The sequence below is a fragment of the Nuphar pumila genome, chromosome 8 (genome assembly GCF_984573655.1).
Source record: "Nuphar pumila chromosome 8, dmNupPumi1.hap1.1, whole genome shotgun sequence".
Lineage (NCBI taxonomy): Eukaryota > Viridiplantae > Streptophyta > Magnoliopsida > Nymphaeales > Nymphaeaceae > Nuphar > Nuphar pumila.
Window position 1 is genome coordinate 102,845,809 of NC_143256.1, and position 9,269 is coordinate 102,855,077.

Sequence of the window (9,269 nt, forward strand, 5' to 3'; positions counted from 1 at the left end):
GGTTTTGAACTGAAACTGGAGCGCTTGAACTTCTGGTGAGCTCAAGTTAGACTCCGGAGAACATGACTGACTGGGAATGACTGACTCGGAGACAATTTGTTTGGATTTGAGTGAGAAATGAGCTTATTTTTGAAGAAATGATCCCATTTTGGCAGGAATGGTCAAAAATGAAAATAACCTTCTCACTGTGAGCTCGGGTGAGCTTGAAATGACTGATATTCTAACTGTTTTGAATTGGCCAATGAGCTTGGTTGACTCCGACTATCTGGGGTCCGGAATGACCTAGGGGTAAAATGGTAATTTTCCTAATGAAAATGGGTAAAATGATGATTTTCTGAAACTGACTCGGGGTTTGACTCCGACACTGACCTAACAGGGTTGGCACTGCACGAGGAGGGTTGTTTGAGAATGGATGTGGAAGATTTGGGGTGTTTACAACTAGTGGTGGAGTCCGGGTTGATCTAAGTGAACGAAAAAAACACTTTGTATTCCACAAAAACTAATCTACTCTTTACTGCCTTAAAAAATAAAAGAATTAATTAATTAATTAACTAAGAGTGCGGCCTTCTGCAAAGGGCTTAAACAAATAAATAAAGGGTACATACCCAATGAATTAAATAAATAAAATAAAATAAATCTTAATCTAAAAATAAAAGAAAAGATCTTTAGTGCTCGAGCTTCTAGTTCCTTATTTGATAGTTCTTGTTGCTTTAGTTGCTTATTGTGAAAGGTCCTCTTGAGGAGCTCTTTGAAGGGCCTTTTCACTTATTCCAATGCTTCCCTGCACAAATCACAAATAGAACGAAGCACAAACAAAACCAAACTAAAAAAAATCTAAGGGTTAGGGGATTAAAATTTCAGCAAGAACAAAGATCTAACTAACTACTAAAAGATGAATTAGTAAAACTAACTAATAACTTAAGAACAAACTATGTAACGAAGTATGAAATTTGATTAAATGACTAAATATGCACTAATAAAATCAAATCCAGCTAATCATAAGGTAAACTACAGATGCTACAGATGTATACTTGATTGAATCAAACTAACTATCAAAAACTATGAACAGTGTGAATTAATAAAGCCTAACTAATGAATAAACAAAAAGAATCATGATTCTGATTTAAACCTAAACTAATCAATCATGATGTGAACCACTTATAGTAAGTAACTACACTATGACTTCAAACAAACGTTGAAAACACTATTTCTACACACAATAATTGATGCTAAAAATTAAAATAACAGATTGAAATCCAAGACAGCGTCAACCACACACAGCGTGTTTGACGCAACTACTATCACGCAAAATCGGGGCTGTGTGTGCGACAATCAATCCTATGTTGCAGTTCGATCGCGCAAGTGCTAACAAAAATATCATGCAACTAAATTGACTACTGATAAAAGAAATTTTAATCTAAGTTATAAAGAACTTTAACTCAAACAACATGCTTAACGTCAAAGAGGCCTTTAACAAACCAGGCCTGAACAACATCAAACATGCTGGACTCAGGCCATTGTCCGTCATGCTGGGTCAGATCAACATTTTTGATGCTGGTTTGATCCCAAATGGAAACAACGCATTTTACACTGTAGACCTGCAATTAAAAACAAATGTAAAGACTAAAAATAGCTATGAAATAATAAAATAAATAACTGAAAACTAGATGGAACCAAGCAAAACGTTAAAATGAAATCTATGGACCGGTTCTCACTAAAAATTCGAATTTAAGCTACTTTAACTAAAACTATCAAGCAAAAACCAAATATAACCAGAAAATTGAATAAACCTAATTTATATGAGGCACACAAACTAGTCTAAGATGCAAAAATAAAATAAACAAAACTCAGACTATGCTATATGCTATGACAATACAAAAAATAAATATGCATACGATGATATGATCTTAAAAACTACGAAGATGGGGAAGAAGAAACAAACTATGGGATTCGCTTCCAATGAAGGGGTTGAGAAGAAGAGTGGTTTTTTTTTTGAGCAGCGCATACCTCCATCAATCAAGGCAAGAAGAACCAATGATAGAAAAAGATCAGAAGCCAAATGAATCAAAAGGCAGAGAAGAGAAGAACGAGGGAGAACCGATTGGGAACGAAGACGAGAAGGAAGAAAAGAGAAGAGAGAGAAGAGGTCTGCATTTTTTTAAGACGAAAAAGCGTGTGCTGCAACTCTAAAAATATTATTTATACTAATTCCTAGGTCAAAACACAATTTTCTATAGAAGTTTGAAAAATTTTCAAAAATTCCAAATAAGTCTTCTCTAGAAAACATGTTTTTCTATAAATAATATTTTAAACTAATTAAAATTAATTCACTAACTCCTAATCTAATTAGACTATAGATTAGAAACTTTTAAACTAAACATAACACTGAAAATGCTGGGCAAGTTCTGAAATATGTGATTTTTTGATATTTTCAATTTAAATACAGTTTCTCAAAACTAACAATAAAACTAGATTTTTAATGCAATTTTTGAACAGATCATGCATAAAATTGTATGAATAAAATGCAAAATATATGCATGCTCACCTGATATGACTTTGACAATTGTAACCTTTGGGAATGTCTCTTTCAATAAGTCGAGCAACATATCAAATAATTTATTACTCTAGACATTAAGATATTTTATATGAAACAAGCAAACAATGAATGACAATTTTGTAAATCTAGCACATACAGGATATAGCTTTTATTTAGCATCACTCAGCAATTTGAAGTATGCATTAGCTTTTGAGCTCTGACTTTCAATAGGCTCATCTATTCCATCACCATGAGAATCATGCATTCCAAATGCACTATATATGAATTCATCCATAGCATCTATGCTATATTCACATGCATCAACATACTCTCTTGTAGGTGGGATAATTGATTCACCATGAAAATGCCACCAGGTGTAGCTTTGAATAAAACCAAAATATACTATATGATCAAAAAAACTTTCTGATTGCAATAAGCAATTGTTGCATCTTATGCACAGGCACCTTGGCTGGTTGTTTTTAACTGCATTATTCACTCAAGAAAAGCTAGCAAAGCTAATAACTCCATTCAAATAGTCAGCACTACACCTATCAAATGCAAAACATAATCAAAATTATCTGCATGTATCAACATGTATTATATTTTTTTTATTGCAAAACAATAAAATCTTATTTGTTGGCATAAATACCTATCCTTTTGAATCCAACCTCTATCATTCCATGGTGTGATCATCGCAAAATTTTTCCTCTCGTAATGTTCTCTCTCTTCCTTCTCTTTTCCTTTTCGACCTTTATTTCCTCATTTTTGAAGGGAGAAAATAAAAGACAGAAAGAAAAGAGAGAAAAGAAAAGAAAGAAAATAAAAGAGAGGAACTCTTTTGCGGGGTCTCACTTGACCTTAATTTTGAAGATATTTTAGAAAATAACTCGCCTCCGTTTTGAAATATTTGCGGGAAAACTGGGAGACGGGATCCACTCGTCGGTTCGAGGTTTGACCGTTCTTGGCGCCTTTACGAGGGGTAATCAAACCAAGGGTCGAATTCATGCCTTTTGCTTTGCTAAGAAATTATCTAAGAATTTATTCTAAGTCTAAATGCACAAAGAATCATGCTTGTGCAATGCAAAGATATATGCTCTTTTTTTGAAAATGATTTGAAAAATTTTCAAGTATTTCTGAGATGAATCTGATAATAGAGTGAAGAAATGATTTCTAACTTAGAACTTAAGATTTAAAGTTCTAGGTTTTTGGAATAACCAGAGCTTGGAAAGTAATCTAGATTTTTGAAAGGAAGGATCTTGAAATTGAGATAAAAGAAGAAGAAAGGAAATTTCAAAGTCATAAATGGACTTCGAATTTAGAATTTTGAACTTGGATTAATGTTTGAAATGGAATTGAATTCTAGTTTTGAAGTTTGAAATCAAAATGAAATGTGGGAAAAATAAAATTGAGAAATGGGATTGATTTGAAAGTTGGAATTCAAGATGAAATTTGAATCCAAAGTCTGGATTCTAAATAGAGTTGAGATTTTGAAATTGAATTCTGGATTTAGAATCCGGAAATTGGATTTGAAATCTAAGATGAAAATGGAATTGAATTTAAGAATTGGTATTGAGAATAGAAATTGATTTGAAACCGGGAATTCAAAATGGAATTTGAATTCAAAGTCTGGATTCTAAATAGAGTTGAAATCCAAGATGAAATTGGATTCTAGATTTAGAATCCTAAATGGGAATTGGATCTGAAATCTGGGATTCGAGATGGAATTGGATTCTATATCCTAAATGGAATTGGATCTGAAGTCTGAGATCCAAAGTAGAATTGGGTTCTAGATTCTAAAATGGATTTGGATATGAAGTCTGAGATCCAAGATGTAATTGGATTCTAGATCCTAAAATGGACTTGGATCTGAAGTCTGAGATCCAAAGTGAAAGTTGAATTCTGGATCCTAAATGGATTGTGGATCTGAAGCCTGAGATCCAATAATGGGAGTTGAATTCTGGATCCTAAAATAGAATTGGATCTAAAGTCTGAGATCTAAAAATGGGGATTGTACTTGGAAATCTAGATCCAAGTTGGGATTAGGATCTGACTTTGGACTTGGAATTTCAAAATTGATTTGAAAATTTTGAACTTTGAATGAATTTCAAAGTCAAATTGGACTTTGAATTTGAAACTTGATTTTGGAATTTAGAAAATAAATCAAGAATTTCTGAGTTAAATTGAACTTTGAATTTGATTTCAAAGTCAAATTTTGGACTTTGAAGATGAGATAGAATTGATGAAATCGAAATAGAAATTGAAGAAAAGATATTCACAATCACTTGGGTTTTTTAAAAGGGGAATTTTGAAAACATGATGCAATTCTATTTTAAATGATGAATGAATTTAAATAACTTTAAAATGGGAATTTAAAAATCATATTTCATTCTTTAAATGAATGTAAATAAGATTAATAATATAAGACACTCCTGACTATGGTCATTGAATGTATTATATAATAATCATACCTAAATTCAAATGAAAAATCAAACATATTTTGGTGCTTTTATAGAGTTTAGAATAAAATTAACTCTCAGTATACCCTGACTATGGCCATTGGTATATATATTGAATCAATTTTAAACTAAACTCTGATAAAAGAGAAAAATGTTTAAAGAAAACATGATGAATTTTGAAAAGGATCCAGTGTTGATCCAATGTTATTTTATAAAAGATAAAAATGCTAAGTTTTGTTTACACCCTGACTATGGCCATTGATGTAAATCATCAACTTAGGATTAATTACCTCTTATGAAATGGTGCACGTGCCATTCGTGTTTCACCATTGTGAGATTTTGGGAAATGAAAGTAAAAAGCATGAGAAATAAACAATCTATGGCATTTACAATGTTCATTCTTTCTATCTAAAACAGGAAATATAAATTCTCATTTAAGATTTAACTATTAGAATCTTAAACTGACATTCAAAGCAGTAAAATCTCTGATGTAATACAAGTTTTTCATGATTTTCCTACAAGGTAGAAGTTACACAGAAGGAGATTTAAATTATGAGTGCAAATGACTTTATTCAAAATCTTACTCAAGATGCTTTACTTATATTTGAATGAGAAAGGCATATGGCATACCCTGCATTTAGAAAATGTACACATATATGCATATATAGATATACATAGACGATGCCATAGTTAAATGAGCATCTATATGCAACGAGTGAAGGCAAGGGCTAAGATAAACCAAAATGAATCATCATGAAATAACACGACCATAGCAACTCGTGACAAACTATCATGGGAATAGTGACTTCCCGTGTTTCGCAGTAAAAGATTGAAAAAGAATGGTAGTTATGATAGCTCTTAAAAGGGACCATCATAACTAAGAGAAAGAGTTATAGTGGTTCCTTGTGAACCACTGTAAATGGTGAGGAAGGATAAAATGACAGTTATGGTAGCTGAAGAATGAACTACCATAAGAGAGAAAATTTTACAGTGATTCCTTGTGAATCACTGCAGATGATAAAGAATGATAAAATGTCAGTTATGGTAGTTCAAGAACGAACTACCATAGGAGAAAAAAAAAGCTTACGGTGGTTTTTTGTGAACCACTGTAAATGATAAAGAATGATGAAATGACAGTTATGGTAGCTCAAGAATGAACTACCATAAGAGAGAAAAGGCTTACAATGGTTCCTTGTGAACCACTGTAAATGATGAAGAATGATGAAATGTAGTTATGGTAGTTCAAGAATGAACTACCATAAGAGAGAAAAGGCTTACAGTGGTTCCTTGTGAACCACTGTAAATGATAAAGAATGATGAAATGTAGTTATGGTAGTTCAAGAATGAACTACCATAAGAGAGAAAAGGCTTACAGTGGTTCCTTGTGAACCACTGTAAATGAAAAAGAATGAAGAAATGTAGTTATGCACACATGATATACTAAGATTTACGAAAAAATGTATGCCAAAATATATGCAATATCTGAAAAATGATAAAGAAAGAAAGCAATAGAGAGCAGTTACCTCTTCATGCCAATAGAAATTGCCAGGAAAGATATTCAATGACTTGAACACTCATTTGCCAAGGACCAGCTCCTTGAAAAGCAGGATGCACTGTAGTGCACTTTCGAACTCAACTTCTTGTAAGGCAATTGTGAAGCGGCAATACCCAAGAAATCCAGTTCACGAACTGTTGTTGATGCACAGTTCTGTGGTTCTGAGGATGGTCTCCCTGATATTTGACTCGCTAATTATGGTATTGGTGCTAGTATCATCTTCAGAGCCATTTGGTTTGATAGAATTTCCAAAGTAAGCAGATGGCTTCGCCATCACAGATACTCCACCAGAGCAATCTAGCACATCCCATCCACACTGTCCTGTTCTACCCTCGTCTTCAGAATTACTTTCTCAGAGTATTGTGTAGCTTGCTTAAGCCAGGGAAACTGTGGAATACTTCAATCAGGAGAGGGTCATTCATAACCAAGAAGCCAAATTCGATCCCCCCACTTAGCATCCCAGAGGAGAGTCCACCGAGTAGACAAACAGAAAATGTGGGTCAGACTCCTTCAGCTTCGACAATATGCCTTCCATGTTCCACTTATTCTGATTCTCACCGTTGAATTCCAAACCAGAGAATGAAGTGTCTATCGCCACCCTGGCTCCAAACCTTACACAAACTGAAAGGATGCCCCTCATTTCTTCATTGTTGTAAATCGAGCCCGTAGGGCTGAATGTTGGCCCTGAAATATATACCCAGAGTCTATGTACAGTCCCAAAAGTGTTGTCAGTGAGCTTGAACCCAGTGTCTTTCATTGTAGGAATAGTCACAACATTGGCTTTCAAAATTTTGCTGCCGACATATGATTTCCATTAGAGCCAGCAGAAAAGCACAGGGTTCCGCCTTCTTCAATGCTGCACAAGACTATTTTATTGAATAAAGCCAGAGGGCAGTCCCCATAAACCAACTCGGTGGTATTATGCATCTTAATCCCATAACTATCCTTTATGAACAGTCGAAGCACAATAGTGACATCAGTCTCTTGCTCCGTCATGTTCTGTCTTGCAAAGCTTTCGAAGATGGCACCTTTTACAGCCAGAGGAATAGGCAAGGAACTATGATTAATATCCATGTGAATCAGTGCCGAGTCTCTTGTTTGATTCACATAGAGCTCAGCATCACTAAAAGCTGCAATGGCAGACTTCGCAAATTCAATCATATTTGAGCTCGTCTTGTACTCCCTTTGTGATGTCGGTCAGCAAGCTGAAAAGCTAGAAGCTCATGAAAAGACACCCATAATAATACTGGTTAAATAAAGCTGTATGACCATTGAGAAACTCGACTGTCTTAGACAATGCATTAAAGATAGTTTATTATTCACAAATGACAAAAGCTACTTCCAAGTCCGAAGAAACCCGATTTTTAACAAGGCCACAGAAAATGGCTGCATGTGAGAGTAAAACATTGCTGGCAAGGTACCTTAGAACCCCATTAGAAGCAGGAAGACTGGAGAGCTCGAGATGATCAGAAATGTCCAAGAAAAGCCGAGAACCAATCTCCCTTGTTGTATCTGGCAATTGTTCAAAAGTTGTACTGGTAACAACTTCAAATTCTGCCATGCCAGTGATGACAACTCGTGGTTTTAACTTCTTGATCAACTCAATTAGAAGATCAGATTGACGTGGAGCTTCAATCACCATGATCACATTTTCTTCAGGTTGGTCATCTGCACTACAATTTATGCCCCCTTTTGCCAAAGATGTCAACCATTTCTTGGGCAAGTGCCTGTTAATACAACATTATGAAATAAAACTAGAAACATATTGATAGTTGTACCTAAAACCAAACCCACAGTACTGAAGCCAATGGCACCAAGCTTATCAGCATATACTATGGTCCAACCTCTATCAAGTAAGCTTGAGAACACCAACTCTTATCTAAAACTTCACCATAAACTCCATAGCCATGTAAAACCCCTGGACATTTGCCACTTTGTTTTGATATTCTGGAACAACTCCCTGATTGGGGATTCTTTGATGTATACCGCAGTTTCCCAATGGTGGTGGTGGTGGTGTGGAAATGAATGGGGCAGCAACTATTTTTGTAAATGGATGAAGCAGCTAGTGATAGAGTTACGTTGTAGCAATGGAAGACCGGGCTGTGAGTATTAAACAGTGAATGGGAAAGAGGCCATAGGTGGTGACGACAATGTAGGATAAGACACTGGAACATATGGTAGCAGCAGTGAAGTATGCATTTGCCAAGTACCCACAAATTCCTTCAACGATATTGCAAATAATTTCACTACCTGAAGTTGACGTCTGCCAAGTGGTGGATGTGGCTTACCGTGCATAGTAAACAGGGTATCCTTATTAGGGGATACATTCACAGCTCTTAGCAAAAAAAAACTTTATTCGATATGAGACAGGTTATATGCTAACAAAGAAAAATTGCCTCAATGTAACATATATTACATGCTCTTTTTAGGCCAAACCATAAAAACCCTTAGATCAGATAGCAAGTTGATAGTAATTTAGTCAGCATCTATATCTGTCCAACATGATGAATCTGACGCCCATAGGCATGATTATCCGAGGTATGTTTTACCAGATCTTGCAGTTCTAGACAAAATCGTGACAAAGGTAGCAGAGATAAAGCAAAATACAGGAATAAAAAGGGAAGGAAATGACACAAGGGCTGAGAAATATCAGTCAGATATAAACAAATGTTAGAAATAGCCAATTAACTAGGTATCATGAGGCCAATCTAGGTGAATCTTA

The 9,269-nt window shown here is 34.8% G+C and overlaps 1 pseudogene; it reads right to left on the bottom strand.

The window, feature by feature from the left end:
* Window positions 1-6,566: 6,566 nt before the first annotated feature.
* Window positions 6,567-8,282, bottom strand: LOC149830090 (methionine S-methyltransferase pseudogene; annotated as a pseudogene).
* Window positions 8,283-9,269: the final 987 nt, after the last annotated feature.